This window comes from Marmota marmota, unplaced genomic scaffold (assembly GCF_001458135.2).
Source record: "Marmota marmota marmota unplaced genomic scaffold, marMar, whole genome shotgun sequence".
Classification (NCBI taxonomy): Eukaryota; Metazoa; Chordata; class Mammalia; order Rodentia; family Sciuridae; genus Marmota; species Marmota marmota.
This window is the reverse complement of record NW_025999913.1, coordinates 18,917,336-18,937,694: the sequence shown is the minus strand read 5'-3', so window position 1 is coordinate 18,937,694 and position 20,359 is coordinate 18,917,336. Positions and strand designations below refer to the sequence as shown.

Below are 20,359 nucleotides of genomic sequence, written 5' to 3'. Positions count from 1 at the left end.
TTTCTGTGCTACTAGTTTGCTTTATACCTACATTTACAGTTGAAGCATACAATACTTTTATTTAATTGGATATTCTTTTTCCCCACTAGAATGATGAAATATTGAAGACTACATCTTCTGGTTTTATTCCTTCATCTGTCCAACCCACTTCCTGCAAGGTTCAGCATTGATTAGCTATCGAATAAGGGACAACCTTTTATTTAAAGCACTTTGTAATTTAAAAAGGCTTTCTATCCCAACCTGGACAACAAAGTGAGACCCCGTCTCAAAAAATGCTTTATATGGGACTGGGGTGGGGGTCAATGGTGAGAACTTGCTTAGCATGGACAAGGCCACCTGTTCAAGCCGTAGTGCATGCATGGGCACACACACACACACACACACACACAGACTCTCACACTCGTAGTTCCTCTCTCCCCTGAAATCCACTCTTGACGTAGACCCCACCCTCAGCCTCACACCCCCACTCCAGGCAGTGAAGTAGAATGCGTTCCTTGACCCGGGCAGGTGGTCACTTCCGTCTCTGAAACGGGCTGGTTAGCGGAAGGGTAGCAAGCAATCTGCAGTCCAAGTGGGGATCTGGGCAGGGGTTGAGTGGGCGTGGATTCTGGGGAGCCAGCCAACGGGTGCCTTTGCGGTCCCCATCTTTCACACACACAACCCTGCAAAGTGATCAGATAATCATAGTTGTTTACACATTTACAGAGGGAGAGTTGGAGCAATAGACTCCTGTGGAAAACGAGGATTTTGTGAAGTTATAAAACCCCAGCTTGACAGACTGGAGAGGGTAAATAACACACTGCATTGTGATAGCTTTTCTTTCATTTCTCCTGGAGAGGATTTCACACTGGCTTTCCTTGCATTTAAGGCATCTGAGAAATTTCCTTAGACTTTCAGGTGAAGTCAGTCAATCCTGGCTTTGGATTTTAAATCAAGACTTTCTTTTTCTTTTTTCCTTTCACCCTCCACCTACCTTCCTTCCTTCCTTCCTTCCTCCCTCCCTCCCTTCCTTCCTTCGTTCCTTCCTTCTGATTGGATACTCAGGGCTCTTTACCACTGAGCTATACCCACAGCCCTTTTTATTTCTATTTTGAGACAGGGTCTCACTAAGTTGCTGAAACTGGCCTTGACCTTGTGCTCCTCTTGCCTCGGCCTCCTTAGTTGCTGGGATTACTGTGTGTCCCAGAAGACTTACTTTTAAAAATGTTTAAGGATGTTGCATGCTTCTGGCGATGTTGATTATCATGAATGTGGCATTCTTCTCCTTTGTCTCCGTTGTTGTTAGATCAAGGCTGGTTTAGAAGCACGCCATAACACCTCAGTGAAGTGTTGGTGGATATTCTGTCAACAACATGAAAATTAAGCCATGGAGAAAATGCATGGTAGGCAGGAGAGGGTTAGATTGAGCAATGGGTGACGAGTCCTCCAAGTTCAACTCACGGCATCTAAAAGCTGGATTTACTGGGCTTGCAAGGGTCACCAGAGGTCGTCTGGTATCCTTCCTAAGCAGCAGCACACAGGAGCATTATTCAAAACTAACAATTATATTCTTTGAATCACTTTCTCTTTTGCTCTTAAAAAATTGATCAGTACCAGGGATAAAGAAAATCCCAATTAATTCTCAATTCAAAGCTTATTGTATCTTATGGTTCTGAAATATTTTGAAAATGTTTTAAAATTCCAAGTCCCTGCCAGATAGAGAGCAGATATTTCAGAATGCACATTTTACTGTTTGCTCTGCTAGTGGAATATGGCAATAATCTCTTTATCACCAGGAAAGCCAGGGAGGCCCTGGGGACCAGAACCAAAGTGCCAATTCTGCTTTCTGAGACTTTTGGGGGACAGTTTGTTCTTCAGTTTTCCCAGACGTTGATAAGCACACACGTCACTCAAAGTGCTCACAGAGCACATTATGAACAACTGTCACATACTTCTCGATATGTCCTATTGATTTATATTAATCACAATTATAATTCTAACATAATTTTTTATATTTGCTCCATTAGCTAAGCTTTCACCTCTAAAAGTTTATTCTGAAGATATTATCAGATATGAGTAAAATTTATATATAGATGTTTATTGCATCATTTTAATATCAAAATTGGAAACTTCTTAAAATCCTATAATAGAAAAATCAATTTAAATAATTATGATGCATATATATGATGAAATACTATATTTTCATTAAAATTACAATGTCTTCAAATAGTCAACATTTGGTTATTATTTGTGACATGCCATTGTGAAAAAAATTCAAGATATAAACAGTATGTATAGTACGATTCCATTTTTAAAAACAAAAACACTCTGATCTAAAGGTATATTATAGATATAGATATGTATATGGGTATATCTATAATTATATGTGTGTATCATTTTTTGGTTGTTACTGGGGATTGAACCCAGGTGTGCTCTACCACTGAGTTAAACCCCAGGTCTTTTTATTTTGAGACAGGGTCTCACTAAGTTGCCCAATCTTGCCTCAAACTTGTGATCCTTCTGCCTCAGCCTCCTGAACAGCTGAGATCACCACTGATCTCATGAGGCATGAGGTGTGCATCACCACACCCAGCTCCACAATATTACTGAGATAAATCTGAGATGTAGGGGTGTTAGTATGTGTGTATAGCATTGCTACTTTTTCTGCTTTATTGGACTTTCTAATGATTATGAGTCACTTTGACAGAAAAAAATAACAATTATTTGTAATGATATATGTTTTAGCTTTAGAAAGCCAATATCCAAAACATTCAGTTTCTGTGCATTTTGGAGAATGTACCTATATGTATACATTTCTTTTCTTTGTGAGTGTGTGTATATGCATGTGCATGCGCACACGCGTGCACACACACACACACACACACGGCTCTCATTGCCACGATTATTATGCATTACTATGCATGTGAAGTATGCAAACACATCAACATTTGTATTTTGCATTTTTTCCCAGTGTCTTTCTGCCATACTAATGTCTTTTCTTTTTATAAAGAACATTTTTTTTGTGGTGCTGGGGATGGAACCCAGGGTCTCATGCATGCTAGGCAAGTCCTCTACCACTGAGCTACAGCTCTGGCCCATGGTTTTCATTTTTTAATAGAGTTTTGAGACTCTCTCTCTCTCTCTCTCTCTCTCTCTCTCTCTCTCTCTACTGAGAATTGAACCCAGGGGTACTTTACCACTGAATAACATCCCCAGCCTTTTTATTTTTGTTTTAGGACAGAGTCTCACTAAGTTGCTGAGGCTGACCTTGAACTTGTTATCCTCCTGCCTCAACCTCCCAAGCCACTGGGATTACAGGCATGCGCCATCCACTGAGCCTGATGCCTGGAAACTGTGATTCAATAAGGCTCTCCTACTAGATGCACTGTGTCTCACATTGCAGTTAACTCTGAAGGAGAGATGCTTTCTGCCTCGGCTCCTCTACCATATTACAGGCCTCATTGTCCAGACTCACCAATTCTTCCCTCTTGTAGGTCATTTTAGGAGATTTAATTAAAAAAATAAAACAACCCACAGAACTCTATCTCGGATGCTAGCTATCTATTGGCTGCGATAAGCAGAGATTTCTTTTTAAAGTCGTGTGTGGGTGCAAATGAACATTCTGATTCATGGTGGCATTTCCAAGGGCGTCTTCCTCCTGTGAACTTGGCGCTCACACTATGAGCCACCCCCACGGGCATTCTCTGGCCTCTGCTGGGCGTGGACGAGGTGGCCTGAGAAACTTTCAGCCCGTGCCCAAGAGCTTCGAACCTTTTTAACAAATGATTCTGGGAAAACTTGTTATTCATATGTGGAAGAATTTAACTAGACCCTTATCTCTCACCCTGCACAAAAATCAGCTGAAAATGGATTAAAGGCCTCAGATTTAGACCAGAAACTATGTACTCCTAGAAGAAAACCTAGAGAATGGAAGAAAAATCTTTGCTAGTTATTCTTCTGGCAGAGGATTACTATCTAGAATATATAAAGAATTCAAAAAACTTTACACCAAAAAATTTGAATAACCCAGTTAATAAGTGGGCAAATGAATTAAACAGACACTTCTTAAAAGAAGAGATACAAATGGCCAACAAATATATGAAAAAATGCTCAATATCATTAGTAATTAAGGAAATGCAAATCAAACTGCACTGAGATTTCATTTCACACCAGTCAGAACGGCAGTCATCAAGAATAAAACAACGGAAAATACTGGAGAGGATGTGGAGGAAAAGGACACTTGTCCACTGTTAGGATTATAAATCAGTATGACCACTGTGGAGATCAGTGTAGAGGTTTCTCAAAAGACGAGGCATGACACCAACACATGACCCAGCTGCACCGCTTCTTTTTATTTATCCTGAAGAACTAGAGTCATCTTAGTATAGTGATAAATGCACACCCATGTTTATAGCAGCACAGTTCACCATAGACAAATCATAGAACAAGTCTACGTGTCTACCAACAGATGAATGGGTAAGAACATGTGGTATATATACACACAGTGGAGTTTTATTCAGCCATAAATAAAAATTAAATTATGTCATTTGCAGAAAACTGGATGGAATTGAGACTTTTATGTTAAGTGAAATAAGCCCACCTCAGAAGGCCAAGGGTTGTATGGTTTCTCTAATATTTAAGAGTTGAAGAAGAAAAAGGAAAAGAAAGGTGGAGTGGATCTCATGAAAATCAAAGGTAGATCAGCAGAGGAGAGGGACCAAGGGGTGGAAGATGGGGAGGGGGTGCTAGGGAGGTGTACTGGCCAAATTGTACTGCTACATTGTGTGCATGTAACAGCAAATCCCATCATCATGTACAGCTATAACGCACCAATAAAAAGTGAAACATAAAACCTAAAATAAAAGTGGAAAAATATTTTATTTAACCCAATTATATATAAAATAACTCTCATCTCAACATGTAATCAATATAAAAGTCATTATTATTGCTGCTGTTGTGGTTTGCGGTTTGAGTAGCTGGGATGACAGGTGTGCACCACAACACCTGGTAATATGATAATTACTAACGAGCTATTTGTGCTCCCTTCTAATACTATGAATTCTGAATGTGCTCTGAGCATTCCTAGTTCCAAGGAGCAGCATCTAAGTGCTCTGTGGCTGTGCGTGGCAGGAAGCCACCTCATTGAGCTGCGCAGTTCTACATCTTCAGGCTCTGCTCACAGGTAGGGCCCTTCTGGGCAGTGATGGCCATTCTCCATGCATCCTGACGTAGCAGAGGTCTAACAGAAGACTACCAGTGGTCCTTCCTAAGATTGTGAGTGTGTGTGTGTGTGTGTGTGTGTGTGGTCCTGGGGATTGGGAGCTAAGCAAGCACTCCACTGAGCCCCTGAAGCTCCTTAAAGCAGGATTCTCTGTGTGCCAGAGGGCTCCAGGGACATATGGTTGGCAGCTCTCAAAGGCTGAGGGACCTGCCACAGCACTGCCAGGGAAGGAGGATAGCAGTTCTGGTCCACTCTAGTGGGCGAGAGCACCTGCAGGTGGATCAGCTTCTCCAAAGCCAGGAGAGTAGCCAAATGCTTTCAGTGAAAGGGCAGTAGCAGCATAGCCAAGCCAGCAGTTGAAAAAGGGACAGGTGAGCGTGGCGTGGACGCACCTAGGTGCTCGTAGTTGGGAGAACAGAGCTGATTCTGATCGTGTCCACATAGACCCAGAGTGAGGCACTGTGGCTCAGGTACTTTATCTGGACCCTGGTGCTCTTAGAGGGTCCAGAGCGGGGCTTCAGGGCCTCCGGGATTCCTGGTGTTGTAAGTGAAACGTTGCTGCCTCATGTGCTTTGCCCACAGAAGAGGGTGCCATATGGACTATGGGGTAAAAAGTTAAGCTGAGAACTGTCACTTGTGCAAAGAGGGAGGGACCTCGGTCCCTCTGAATCAAATCTGTCACTTTCCAGCCAGGAAGGAAGAAACAGAAATGTTAAGATATTTTGCCATGCAAAGGTTTTCTCTGACTAGCAATGACTGAAATGTAGAACCACGATATTTAGAGTCCTGGCCTCCAGGACTCAGGAGAAAAATGAGATGCCCTGGGCCAGGAAGACCCTCTAGAGGGGTTTTGAGATCACTGCTCATTGGGGACCAGTGGGGCAGCTCCTTGTTGCTCTGCTGGGGACACCTGATCTGCACCCACACAGGTACTGCTCTGACCGCATCACCCAGGTCTCTCGCCATGGCACTGTTGGCATTTAGGCCTGGACCCTTCCTTGCTGTGGGGGCGTCCGGGGCACTGCAGGACACTTGGCAGCATCTCCTACCAGATGTCAGTGGCTTCCCTTCTACCCTGTGCCCATAGTGGTGGTGGCAATTGTGGTGTCTTTATTGATATATTAAATATCTTTTCTTCTTCATGGTACTTATTTGTGGGCACAGAGTGATATTTCAATACATGCATAAAATGTGTATTGATCACATCAGAGTAATTAGCGTTTCCATCTCCTATCTTTTCTTTTTTTTTAAAAAAAATATATATATATTTTAGTTGTCAACGGAATTTTATTTTATTCATTTACTTATATGTGGTGCTGAGACTCGAACCCAGTGCCTCACACATGCTAGGCCAGCGCTCTACCACTGTGCCACACCCCAGCCCTGGTCCTCCCATCATTTCTTTATGTTTAAAGCTTCAAGGCTCCTTGACTCTAGTTCTCTGCAAAGTGCGTCAGAGGTAAACTGGAGTCTCCTGCAGCACTGTGTGACCTGGACCTTACCCACTGTCCAGCTCTTCTGACCTTGCTCCATCTCCTGTCCCCCCCTTCCAGCCTCTAGTCACCCCTGTTTGACCTCTTCTTGGAGGTCAACTTTTGAATTGTCCACATGAGTGACAGCCTGCAGTATGTGTCAGCCACGGCTGTCTTGGGACGCTGCCCAGTGCTGGGGTGGAGGGAGACCAAACTCTAGGCCAGGACCTACAGGCTCATGCTGAAGCTGCAGGATGACTGGGCGTTGGCAGAAGCCGTGCTCGAGAGGCCATTGTGTGGGTAAGTAAAGGGCCAGTGCGGTTTCCAACTGTTTCCAAACAAACCCCCGGTTAGCGGTTCTCAAAGAGAAGAAAACAGGAGACGTTCCACTGCCCTTGTTCTTTTAGGAGCTCCTCAGCTCTGCCTCAGAAGCAGGTTGTGCTTTGAATTTTCCTTTCTGAGCCGTAAAATACAGGTTGTCAGCCTCTCTGGCATGATAAGGAAGAGTACGATTGGAATCTTACCCAGACGAAGCTTGAAGCCACCATCACACGATGCCCGCCTCTGAGTTCCCTCACAAAGGGACTGTTTCTCCTCCTTCCTTCATACTCTTTTAGCAGAGGGTTTTAAAAATGCCCAACACTCACAATAAAATAATTTTAAAAATTGCTCTTCTTAATAGTTACTTCTTAAGCATGGCAGAGCACAATTAAAAAAGATTCTCTAAAAAATATTCAGCTGTGCTCTTATGTGGTATTTCAAATAAAGCTGATGAGCCCAAAGATTCTCCTCCCCTTAGGCCTCTGCCCCGCCATGCCTTGTGTTGTGCGACCGCCATGGTGGGTATGTACACAGAGCATAGTAACACATTTGAAGCCGAATCTTAGGTGTGGGCAAGTCAATTTCACTTGCTTCAACCTTACAGTCTTAACTAGGTGGAAATGGTTTCCCAGGGGCTGGAAGAAGCAGCCGGGAGGGGCCGGGACAAAGGATAAAGGAAGCTCTGTTCAAAATGCGCCACAGGGAAAGGAGAGCCAGGGCCAGAATCCCATCCTGAGGGACCATGACGTGGGAGCCTCTCCCAGGCACAGAGGCCAACCTCCACCTGCGGCAGCAGGGACGTCCCAGAACATCCGGCTCAGGGTGTGCAGACCAGCCCGAGGGCATCCAAGGGAGAGGGACAGATCCAGGACTGGACAGAGGGCCACTGAGTGGGGCACGCACTGACACAGAGTGGTTCTGGGCAGAGAGAGACCAGTTCAATACTCACAGTATCTGTTAGAAGGAGGGACAACCTATGGGTTAGGACAAAGTGACCTTACCTGTCTGTAGCACACCTGGTTTGTCTGAAGCTGATGTTCAAGAGTCTGGGGCATAACTGGAGCCAGGGGGTCCCACAGCACAGCCCCCTGCCCTGGAAGATGGTTCGCTGAGAAACTGCAGGGAAAGCCAGCGAGGGCCACTAGGGGGCACTCAAGCCGTTATGACCCAAGAAGGCCGCAGCCTTGTCCAGCTGAGTGCTCACAAGGGCATTTTCATTTGTTTATTTTTAATCAACTACTTTGGAATAATTTCAGATTTAAAATTACCAAGAGAATATGCAGTTTCTGCCACTGTTTGAATGTCATTTGCTCCCCCAAATTCCCTGCATTGGAAACTTCAGCCCTAGGGCATCCAGTTAAGAAAGAGGGGGTACTTTAAGGGGAAGGCCTACTGGGAGGTCCCAGGGCCCCGGGGTGCTGCCTCAGGAGAGACTGAGGAAGTTCCCAGGGAATCCCGGTTAGTTCTTTCAAGAAGGTTGTTTTAAAAGAGCAAGACAGGACAGGGCGTAGCTGGGGGTAGAGCACTTGCCTTCCAGGTGCGAGGCTCTGGGTTCTGCCTTCAGCACCACACACACACACACAACGCACACTCACACACTCACACTCACAAAGCAAAAGCAAGGCTATGCCTCTCTATTTGCCTGGCTTCCTGTCGTGCCATGCCACCTCCTCCCACATGCCCTCCTGCCAGGATTCCCCTTGGCAGAATACAACACCACCAGAGGAGCCCTCTTCAGAGCCAACGCCAAGCTACTTTGAACTTTTGAACTCTAAAACTGAGAGCTATATAACCTCTTTTCTTTATTCATTACCTCACCTGTGTTAGTTTGTTACAGAAATGGATGATGGGCTAGTCAGACCTCCCACATTCCTCTCACTCTGTTCCCCTCATTTTTTGCACCTCGTATGACCATGGAATATTTTTTAAAACTAAGAAACTGGCATTGGTACATTATTGTTTATTTTTTACTAAAAGGCTTAATGTTCCCTTTAATATAAAAACTTTCAACACTCGTTTGTTCGAGGTTCCTGATGTTTGCGTGCAGCCCAGTGATTCTCAAAGGCATAGAAAAAGGCTCTGGTGTGACCCACAACTGAGGGATGGGGCCTGCGCCCTGTATCCTCGAGGGATGGGGTCAAGTTTTCAGGGGGTCCCTCTCTTCTGATATGGATGTGCCTGGAATCCAGGAGGGATGGGGGGCCCTTTCATGGGGTGCCCCTCCTCTAGAGATGGGTCATGCACCCCAACTTCCTGGAGACATGTGATTCTCCTATTGGGTGTGCTCCTTCTTTAGGGCATGGGGGTCCCTCCTGTAGGGGTTGGTCACCTTCTCGAGTGGTGCCCTTTACTTAGGGTTGGTGTCGCCTTCCAAGCAGGCGGCTTCTCTAGGGGCGAGGGGCACTGCTCCTCCAGGAGGATGGGGTCCCAGGGGGCCCCTCTTCCAGGGAATGGGTGCCCCTCATTTAGGAAAGGTGGCCTCTCTGGAGGGGTGCTCCTCTAGTAGGAAATGGAGGTTCCCATCCTCCAGAAAAAGCTGGACACTTCTCCCCTGGGGTGCCCGGACTCTAAAGGATGGGAGTCCCTCCTCCAGGGAGTGCTCTGTGCCGCTCCCTCGCCCACGGGCTGTGGCCGCTCCGCCCGGAGGAGACTTCACTTCCACTGGGGTTCCCCGGTCAGCTGCCACTTCCCACTGGACTGCTCAGAGGTGGGGAACACTCTGAGGACAGGGAAACCTGGGCTCTCAGGACACGGGTCCCTTCCCCAGGCAAAGCTTTTCACTTAATTTGTTCTTTCTCCTGGTCCTGGGGTTGACCCAGCTGCTCCATCACTGGCCACATTCCCAGGGCTCTTTATTTACAGACAGGGTCTTGCTGAGGTGCTCAGGCTGGCCTTGCCCTGTGACCTCCCGCCCAGCCTGACCTCCCTGCCCAGCCTCAGGGGGGCGGCATTCCCAGCTTTGCTACAGCTGACTGCACCACCACCACAGACCTGGACTCCTGACCTGCTCAGCAATCAGCTCCACTCGCCAGCCGCTCCAAGTCCTCAAGAGCTCCAAGGGCCCTGCATCGCCACTACCCCCACATCTCCAGGCCCCCAGCCCCTACACTGCCCCCAGCCCCTCCAGCGCCCCAGCCCCTACACTGTCCCCAGTCCCTCCACTGCCCTCAGTCCTTCCACTCCCCTCAGTCCCTCCACTGTCCTCAGTCCCTCCACTGTCCTCAGTCCCTCCACTCCCCTCAGTCCCTCCACTGTCCTCAGTCCCTCCACTGTCCTCAGTCCCTCCACTCCCCTCAGTCCCTCCACTGTCCTCAGTCCCTCCACTGTCCTCAGTCCCTCCACTCCCCTCAGTCCCTCCACTGTCCTCAGTCCCTCCACTGTCCTCAGTCCCTCCACTCCCCTCAGTCCCTCCACTGTCCTCAGTCCCTCCACTGTCCTCAGTCCCTCCACTCCCCTCAGTCCCTCCACTGTCCTCAGTCCCTCCACTGTCCTCAGTCCCTCCACTCCCCTCAGTCCCTCCACTGTCCTCAGTCCCTCCACTGTCCTCAGTCCCTCCACTCCCCTCAGTCCCTCCACTGTCCTCAGTCCCTCCACTGTCCTCAGTCCCTCCACTCCCCTCAGTCCCTCCACTGTCCTCAGTCCCTCCACTGTCCTCAGTCCCTCCACTCCCCTCAGTCCCTCCACTGTCCTCAGTCCCTCCACTGTCCTCAGTCCCTCCACTCCCCTCAGTCCCTCCACTGTCCTCAGTCCCTCCACTGTCCTCAGTCCCTCCACTCTCCTCAGTCCCTCCACTCCCCTCAGTCCCTCCACTGTCCCCAGCTGCTGCACTGCTCCCTGTCTGGCTGAACAGAACAAGTGACTTCATCTTGTGTCCTGAGAGACCGCGCAGTCACTTCAGCAGTCGTGAATTTCCAGTTAAGATGGTGAAGGTGAGGCGGTGCCACAGGTCGCTCTGTGCTTTGCCTCTGCCAGCCAGGACCCTTGGCAGGACATCGATGTCCCTTCTCATGTGATGTGGAGCCGGCTTGCACTGTCTTGGTTTCCAAAAGTTAAGGAACACGATGTAAGTGATAGAAATCATACTGACCGATTTCTCCTGCCTCTACTTGAACATAAAGTCTCGGTATTTTCCTTCCAATGGCGTCCAGTCTTCCGGTCACTCTTGGCAGGCCGGCCGTGGGAGCTGAGGGCAAGCTTGCCCCAGTTCCCATCAATATTCGCCGACGCTTCCCATGCTGCCCACTTTTCCTCCCAGGCCTCCCTGGGTTTCCACTTAGAACAGGCCCCAGGTTCCAGTAAAGTGCCTGACTCTGCACACCCAGGAAGAGCTTTTCCACTTACCTCTCTTCCTGACCCCAGTTGACCCACTGAGCTAGTGACCATGCTGTGGGTGTTACGCAAGTCCAGCTCCAGCGTCCCTGCTGAGTGGGGAAGCCTGTGCCACTTGAAGTTTAAATCAGTGGGTAGGGACTAAAGAGCCCACGAATGTGGCTTCATGACGTCAAGATATTTCTCTCTCCTCTCCTCCCTTATGGGTCTACTCAAGGAAGTGGCTTTTCTTTTTTGCTATTGCAGCCTTCTCTGGGCCAACGGTGCTACTGGGTTCTCCTCAGTTCCAGGGGAAGTGTCCTGAGACTTTAAAACAGGGTAGAGGCGCAGGACATAGAGGGAAACCCGCCCAGCTGGTCCTCCTCCGTTGCCCCTGGAGGCTCGCACAGGGCTGTGGGGCATCCCCCCCCCCGCCTTCTCCTCCTCCATCAGAGAACCTGGGTTCCTGACATCTTGGCTGCACAGCTCCTGTAGCAACAGTAGTGCAGCCCAGGCACTTACAAACACCCACGTTCCCTCCTCCCAGTCCTGGGGAGGGGGACTGTGAGGACGTGGTGTGCAAAGGCCTGCTCCTGGCTCCAGAGACAGTCATCTTCCGCATCCTTGCATGACAGAGGGACAAGGACATTCGCTTGGGTCCCTTTCACAAGGGTACTTGTCCTTCCATAAGGCCTCACAACCTGTCCATCTCCCAAAGCCCCACGTCCTGATACCGTCACACTGTGGGGGTCAGGACTTTAAACCTGAGGTTGGGGATCACGATGTGCAGCCCACAGCACTGTCTGCACCCTCCACAAACAGGCCTTGCCTTTCACCCTAAGGCCACGTCACCACCATCACTTCGTTTTTCCAGCCGCAAGAAAATTGGTGTTAACCTCATTATTACCTTTCAGTAACAAGGCACAACTGAGGCACAAACATTTAATAGAGATTAAAAAAACACCCTCAGTAATCACAAACATAACATATTAATGCAACATTTAAAAAATAAAAATAAATGCAAAAGAGTTTCCAAAAAGGCAGGCTGGAGTTCGTCTGTGACGGATCAGGTCGGGGCTCCTGGGCCCGTAAGGCCAACGGGCTCCTGAGGAGTGACGATGGTGGCAGTTGGCAACACAGGGCTTTCTGCAGGGTCGTTCTTTTAAATTACAGAGCTATCCTTCACCTTTTCCACTCAGCTAAAACCAAGGGACACTATTCTATATATCCGGGCTGCGGCGCCCACAGGACCTGCGTAGCAGGGCTCCATCCCCTCAGAAAGGAGGTTGTAGATTAACATCAGAACAGGCCGTGGGCTGGGGTGCCGCTCATGGTCCAGTGCGTGCTTAGCATGGGCCAGGCCCTGCGTTCCAGGCCCCGTGTTAGTGCCACGCATGGACATGCCTGCATTCTGGCCCTGCTGTGGACAGTTAAAGCCTGTCCAATGGTCACCTCCACCTGAAAATAAATGACCCATCACCCCCAAGATGAAGCCTGCCCCTCCTATAGTAGTAAATATAAATTGCATGAGGCTTTTAAATAAATTTTTTAAGTAATTGTGGCAGAAACCACTAACATGAAACCTACCACCTCACCTGTTCACGAGGGTACAGTCAGCAGCGTTAACCACGTGCACGTCACGGTCAGCCAATCCCCACCACTCTCTTCATCTAGTCAAACTAAAATTCAATTTTTTGGGTGCTGGGGATCTAACCCAGGGCCTTGTGCATGTGAGGCAAGCACTCTACCAACTGAGCTCCAGCCCCAGCCCTGGCCAAAATGAAATTCTAAACCCAGGGAACAAGGCCTCCCAACTGCCTTCTCTTTCCAGGCCTGTCAGGTCCATTCTGCTCCCTGGATCTATGCATTGGATGCTACAGGGGCCCCGAGGTAGCAGATGCACAGGGTGTGCGTTTTGAGCCTGGCTTGTTCACTTAGCACAGTACCCTCACAACTTACACAGGTGGCTCTGCATATCCGAGTTCCTTCCTTCGCAGGGTTGGATAACACTCCTTCACATGTATAGTCCTTGTTTTGTTTTTCCTATTTCTTGGTGGAAGGATACATGGGTTGGTTCTCCCTTCTGGCTGCTGTGAATGATGCTCTCAGAACAGATATGTAAGTACCTCTTCCTTGGCAGCGTTTTAAGATCATGAGAACACTTTCTGGCCAAATGCACTCCACCAACCGTCACTGTGGATTCGATTGCTGTGCCCTAACCGCTCTTTGTGATTAGAAGGGAAATTATCTGCAAGCCTACAGCTCTCAGGTGGCAAAAGCAATTCCTAGATGGAGGTTCAGACGTTATCACATCTCAAACACTCCTGTGGAAAAGAGCCAGGGACGGTTACCGTTCAAATCTCCTGCCTCGTCCCACCAGGGCTATAGCTTCCTGCACAGTATTTCATTTAATGTTTATATAAAATTGTTGATATTGACATTACAATTCTATTGTAAGGGTCAAAGAAACTGAGTCTCAGAGAAGTGGAGGGACTTACCCAGTTCACTGCACAGTTAGGACCTGACGTAAGTTCTAGCACGTGAAAATGTGCAGAGAGCAATTCCTGAATTCATAGTTGCATTTACCAGCTTTCAAGAAGGGCAGTATCTAAATGACTTTTTTTTTAGTAGAAGGAGATGTTACAGCATCCTCAACAACTCAATTCAGGGACTGGCAAGTGACACGTACTGGGAAAATCATCTTCACACGTATTAGTTTGGTAAGACAACTTGATCGTCAAATTACTCAAAACTACAGGGTGGATGTGTGCAGATTAAGGGACCATGTGTGACTTCTGCACTGGTGAAGAAGTTTTCTTCAGTGCTATTCTGGCAGTCCCTAACTGGTGGCCAGGGAGTGTGTGTGCCTGCGTGTGTGTGTGTGTGTGTGTGTGTGTGAGCTGTCCAACAGAATGTTGGGCAGTGATGGAAATGCTCTGATCATCCAGTGAAGTAGCCACCAGCCACAGGTGGCACCCACGCATTTGCAGGGTGGCTAGGGCAATAGGGGCATGAGCGATGGCTTGTCCATTTGTTTGATGCTGGGGTTGAACCCAAGGCCTTGTGCACTGGGCTGCATCCCAAGCACTTTAAAAAACTGCTTATACTGAGATAGGGTCTCACTGGGTTGCCCGGGCTGGTCTTGACCTCCTGTCCTCTTGCCTTAGCTTCCCGAGTCAGTGGTATTATAGGCCATGTCATCATGCCTGGTGTATGTGTTTAATTTACACAGCCACATGGCCATCATTTTGGACAGTGTGGGCCTATGGAACAGATGCAACATTGTTGTATTTCAATATCCTCCTTCATTTTCTTGGATATTGTCTAAGATGAACCTTTTTTTTTAACCCCCAAATCTGGGTTAGGGTAGATAGAATTACGTGAAACTCCAGCACAGACATGTGAATGAATGTTGAATGAGGACAAACCTTTCCAAAGAAGAGATGGTCAACAAGGAAAAGGCATCCGGTCCAATGAATCGGGCAAGTTGTTTTAGGAAGTTTTCCTGCTAACATCTGTCTAGTGAGCAGGCGGAAGGCAACCTGAAGGTCATTTGCTGCTGAAGCCTCCTGGCAGTTGAAAGTGGTCCATCTCTGGCGACTTTGTGTTTTCTTCCTAAACATTAGTGCCCCTCACTTCCCGGTCTGCTTTGCTTTTCTGTTTTTTTTTTTTAATCCACTGCAACTCAGGACTGCCACCCAGTGGCCTAGTAGTGTAAGGCTCTAGCCACGCGGGGTTTTCCTCATTGCCCATCAAGAACATTGGCTTCCCTGTAAAGTGCAGAGCGAGGGAAGACCGCATCTTCTCAGGAACCCGGAGGGCAGTGTGAAAATAGGAAAGGTTTGTTTGACACACTTCTGTGAGAGCAAAGTGAACTTAATTCAGAAATTTATACTAAACTGGGAATGGAAGCAGACGAGGATTTGAAGGAAAAGACCTCTCCAATTGAGAAGAGGGAGGCAAAATGTTCCCTCAACACCGTTGGAGGTGCGCACTGTGAGGGCAGGGAGACCGCGCTGACCCCCAGGGAAGGGACGGAGCGCACTGAGCCTGGCTCTGCCTGCCTCGGGGACATCCAAGGACCTCTGGGGTTCCCCAGACCCAGGGGCAGATGGAGTGGTGGTTGGAGAGCAGACTGGGAAGGAGGAGGGGAGGAGTACTGAAACCAGAAGGAGAGGCTAGACAGTGCAGGACACATCCTGTCTGCCTTCCACGCTTAAGTCCAGGCTGCTGTGCCCAGTCAAAGGGAAGGATTTGAACACTGACTTTGCACAGCATGAATCTGGGTGACTGTCACCGACTGAGCCCTGTGCAGGGGGAGAGGAAGATGGAGAGATTTCTTTCTTCTTTCCGGTTATTGCTTTCAGCCCTGCTCTGCCAAATGTTCCTTTTCTGACTTTTCATGAGATCTTGAGCAGATTTAATGACTTTGGGGTCAGTTTTTGGCTGTTTTGTTTAAAAACTCATCATTTCAATTCAAATGTCTTGTGTTACCCTATCTCACCCCTGCCCTAAGTACTAGATCACAAGAGAAGTTTTAACTTTGAAGAAATCCACACATGTTCAGGGTGAAGTCATAGATTAAAAGAGCTGTAGCCTGATCAGTGACTGGTCCATTTGATGGATTAGTAATTTGAACAGACGAGGTCTTTTGAAAGGTGGTAACTGTAGGCAGGTGGGGCATGCCTGGAGGAAGTAGGTACCGGGTGCTGCACCTTTGGGGTTTTTACTTTGTCCCTGGCACCTTCTCTCTTAGCCACCATGAACTGAGAAACTTTCTGCCACCACACCCTTCTGTCATGATGCCCTGCCTCCCCTCCAGCCCAGAGTAATGGACTCGGCCAACCACGGACTTTAAAAAACTGCACTGACACTCAACTCAAAACAGACTCTTCCTCCTGTAAGTTCATGTCAGGTATTTTCGTCTCAATGATGAAAAGCTAATACAGCTATATTATCTGACCATTTTGTAGGAATCACTCAAGAATGATATAGAGATTTTTAAAAATCTAAATGTTTGGAAGCTTAAAAAATAATTCCCAAATACTCATGAATTAAGAAAGAACTACAGAATGACAAAATATTTACAGCTGTATAGTACGTATCAGAAGTTCTGAGAGTAAGTTAAACAGTCAAGCTGCAAAGTTATGACTTTATAGGCCTTTATTATAAATGACAAAGTGAATATAAATGCATTATGCTTTTCTATCACAAAGCTCTCAAAGGAATGCTAGGATAAACCTAAAATAGAGGGGAGGAAAGAAGAAAGAAGAAAATAAAGAATTAGAAAACTGGGCTGGGGGTGTAGCTCAGTGGTAGGGTGCTTGCCTAGCATACACAAGAACCTAGTTCCCCAGCACCAATAAAGTAAAATAAAAAGTAAAAGGATCAATGGAACTAAACATTGCTTCTTTGTAATAAGAAAGTATTAAAGTTAAGTATCATCTAATAAGTTAGATAAAAGGTAGAAGACACAAGCAATATTGGGAATGGAAAAATAGATACAACAATAGAGTGGAGATTTTTTTAAACCATGAAAATATTATAAATAATTTTGGAGGGTGCTGGGGATTGACTCCAGAGTGCTCTGCCTTTGAGCTACATCCCCAGACCTTTCAATTTTTTTATTTTGAGACATGGTTTTGCTAAATCACTCAGGCTGGCAGAGAGCTTGTGATCCTCCTGCCTCAGCATCTGGAGTTACTGGGGTTGCAAGTATGTGTCATAGTGTCTGACTAATATAAATAATTTTATGTCAAGACATTTGGAATCTTGAACAAAGAGAGAATTTTTGTTTAATATTTATTTTTTAGTTTTCAGCAGACACAACATCTTTGTTTGTATGTGGTGCTGAGGATGGAACCCGGGCCACACGCCTGCCAGGCGAGCGTACTACCGCTTGAGCCACATCCACAGCCCCAATATATTTCTATATAAATATATATATTTTAAATGTACATTATAAATATATCATATGTGACACACATAACTTGGAAAGTTTTCTTTTCCTTTTCAGAATTTCTTCACTATAATGCATAAAGCTTTAAGGTCTAGAAGCAAGTGAGCTATGTAATATCTCAATCATCCACTGCTCACCTTGTATCACCTGAATAAAGTGAGTGAATAGTACAGTTATAGCATGCCTGGATTGGTGAAAAGTACCAGATTTCAGAAATAAATATCTATCTATAGAGAAGATACTTTTCATTTAGTGAGAAAAATCACATGAAATATAAAATATAAGTCATACAATATAGAAATCCCATATAGTTATAGGTTAAAAAAAAAGTGATCTTAGATTAACAGCGAGGGAAGAGAACACTTCCTATAACACACCATGCTAGAAGGGCGCAGTGGCACACACCTGTAATCCCAGAGATGTGGGAGGCTGAGGCCCGAGGATCCTGAGTTCAAAGTTGGCCTCAGCAACTAAGTGAGACCCTGGCTCAAAAATGTAAAAACCTGAAAGGGATTGAGGTCATAGTCAGTTGTCAGAGTGCCCCTGGGTTCAACTCCCAGTACCACCAAAACAAACAAACAAAAAAGCCAACAAAAGAATAAAAGGACCCCCCCCAACATACCCCACTAGTTATTTTAACATTTGATATAAAAACAGCAGCTAAAAAATGCCAATAGAAAAAAAAATTGGCATTTAAAAATCACATCTAAAGAGCTCCTCATTCTGCTGCATTTGCAAAATCAGTTCCTGGTCCTTTCACAGGTCATCGAGATGATCAGATGGAAGGACACTTGTACGCACTCCAGCAAGCAGCAAGTTCCTCTCCTGAGACAGACGGGCAGACTCGTGTTTCAGGAAATTGTCATTCCCTATGTGGCACAATACCGTCCTGTCAATCACTGCCCCCATTCATAGGTTCCTTGAAAAAGCCTCTTTCAAAGGGTGCAGCAGTTGAAACACAGTGTGAATGCTCCGACTCAGCTGGTTGCATCGTAGCACCCGGAAGGGACCTAGGATGGAGAAACCCACTTAGAGCTGATTTGGTAGCAGATTTTCCCAGCAGCCCCAGGGCTGGTCCTCGTCCGTAAGGGCTCTATCAAGGTAGGGAGAGGACTGATGATGGTACACCTCACAGCTGCTCCAGGGTAAACTCAGAAGTCAGTTTCTGTTTTGTTTTAGTGAATGCTCTGTTCTTGGGTGTGGGAGAGGTCTCCAATTGCACTGATGTGATCTGGCCTGGCCTTGTGCGAGGGCCAAAGGATCAGACTCAGGGCCTCAGGCATGCTGGGAATGTGCTCCTCTGCTACACCCACGCCCTGGCCTGTCATTCAAAGACCAGAGTGTGTCTGGCTGAGCCCAGTTCCTGCCTCTCTGTAAGGGGCCTGCACACTGCCTTGCTTCTCTTCAGCCCTCGTCCTCTACAGGACTTGGCTGAACAAAGAGTTTCGAGGGCAAGAGCCTCACACGCATAATTGTGCTGCAGTATATCCTTAAGGAATTTTTCCTCTTGTATCCCAGAGAGCAGGTGTCAGCCTGGTTTGTGGCTAGTTCTAGAGATGACAGGTTTGGATTTCCATGTCGATGGAGGTGGAGGTGAGGCTGGATCAGCTACTACAGAGAAGCCCCAGGAGGAGGAAGCCAAGATCCATCTTTCCTTCTCTGGGTCTGTCTACGGGGATACGGGGATACGTCAGCCCCGCTCGGACACTCGCGGCAGGGATCTGGGGGGATTATCCGGTGGACTCCTTCCTGGCAGATGAGCACATCTCCAGGAAAGGGAGCTTTGGGTGGAGCTGGTGGTGGGCTGCCCAGAGCTCCATCTGCTCTTCCAGGGGACAAATCCTGGGAGGGTGGAGTGCCCAGCGTGGTGGAGGCAGAGGCTCAGATCTCCCCACCCTCCTGTAGGACACGGGAGGCAGACTCCCCCAGGAATCTCAAACAGTCCCATGACTAGCTGGGGAGGATTTTAACGCAACATCAGAACAGCCATCAAAACAGACACAGTCAGGTGTCTGACTCGGAACCTGTAACCTGCGAGTTTGTCTAGCTCAGTCGGAAGATCCGGTGGGGAGGGGTAGGCTAGTCATCCAGGTGAACTTGAAAGGTGGATCCCTTGGCGCTGATTCCTTCTGAAGGCTCGGTGCAGTGTTCTCTGCTAGGGTTTCTGCAGGGGCAAGCTGTAGTTCTCTTCTGGATGCAGGGCCCTCGTGGCTGCCCCAGGCCCTCCAATAACTTTAGTACTGGACTTGTGGATGCTGAGTGCTGTCCTGGGGTGTACACCTGGACTCTGCAGCCCTGCCATGCAGTAGCCATCCTGTTTCCCTGTTGGGATCAGGGTCTCTTGCCCCGCAATCGGGCACTGCCCTTCCACACCCCTTGTTTCAGTGGCAGCAGGAAATGAGAGAGCCAGGTACGTGTTGTGTCCTCGTTGTGCTGAGACCCCACTGCCAGCCAGGCCCAGGGAGGTGGGAATGGGAAGTTAAGACCCTCTAGCCAAATTGCTCGGTGTGAGAATGAGCGGAATCACCCCACACCCATCCCTGGACCTCTGCACTGACAGGAGCCACGGGGCAGCTATCTGTTGCCATATGGATTCAAACGTGGCCTGCTTAACAGAGAACCTGTCCTTTCAGCATCTCATCCCCTAACGGGAACCCTTCACACCTGAGTTTTTAGCAGGCCCATTACCAGCATTAACCACAGCCCGGCCGTGGTTAGACCAGCGAGTTCCATGGACGAGTCCACGGCTGCGCTTCCTTTGCTGTGTCTACGGGCTTCACCAGAAGCAGCGATGTGTTGAGTGTCATGCTGTAAACAAGGCTATGTCCCCTGATCATAGATGCGCTGGTCCGTGGATATTCTGGCAGTGAACACTGATCCACATTCAGGGCACTGAGTGTTCTGATGAGGAAAAGCCATTTTCTGTTTGTCTGAGCAGCTGACTTGAATGATAACTGAGGCAGATTGTCTTTCAGTGCAATGTCTACATTAAGACCACACGAACATCACAGCAATATTTCTAATACCATCACGCAGACGTTAAATACTGTGAACACTCGGACAGTAGTTAAAGTCAATCCTAAGGATAACCACAAGTCC

At 47.6% G+C, this 20,359-nt stretch overlaps 1 long non-coding RNA gene across 1 annotated transcript; it reads right to left on the bottom strand.

Moving 5' to 3' along the window:
* Nucleotides 1–263: 263 nt before the first annotated feature.
* Nucleotides 264–11,431, bottom strand: LOC125615611. The gene is made up of 3 exons (XR_007346285.1): nt 11,335–11,431; nt 1,196–1,341; nt 264–662 (listed from the first exon to the last, which is right to left on the bottom strand). It is a non-coding gene; the product is annotated as an uncharacterized LOC125615611 (long non-coding RNA).
* Between the last annotated feature and the right edge of the window lie 8,928 nt (nt 11,432–20,359).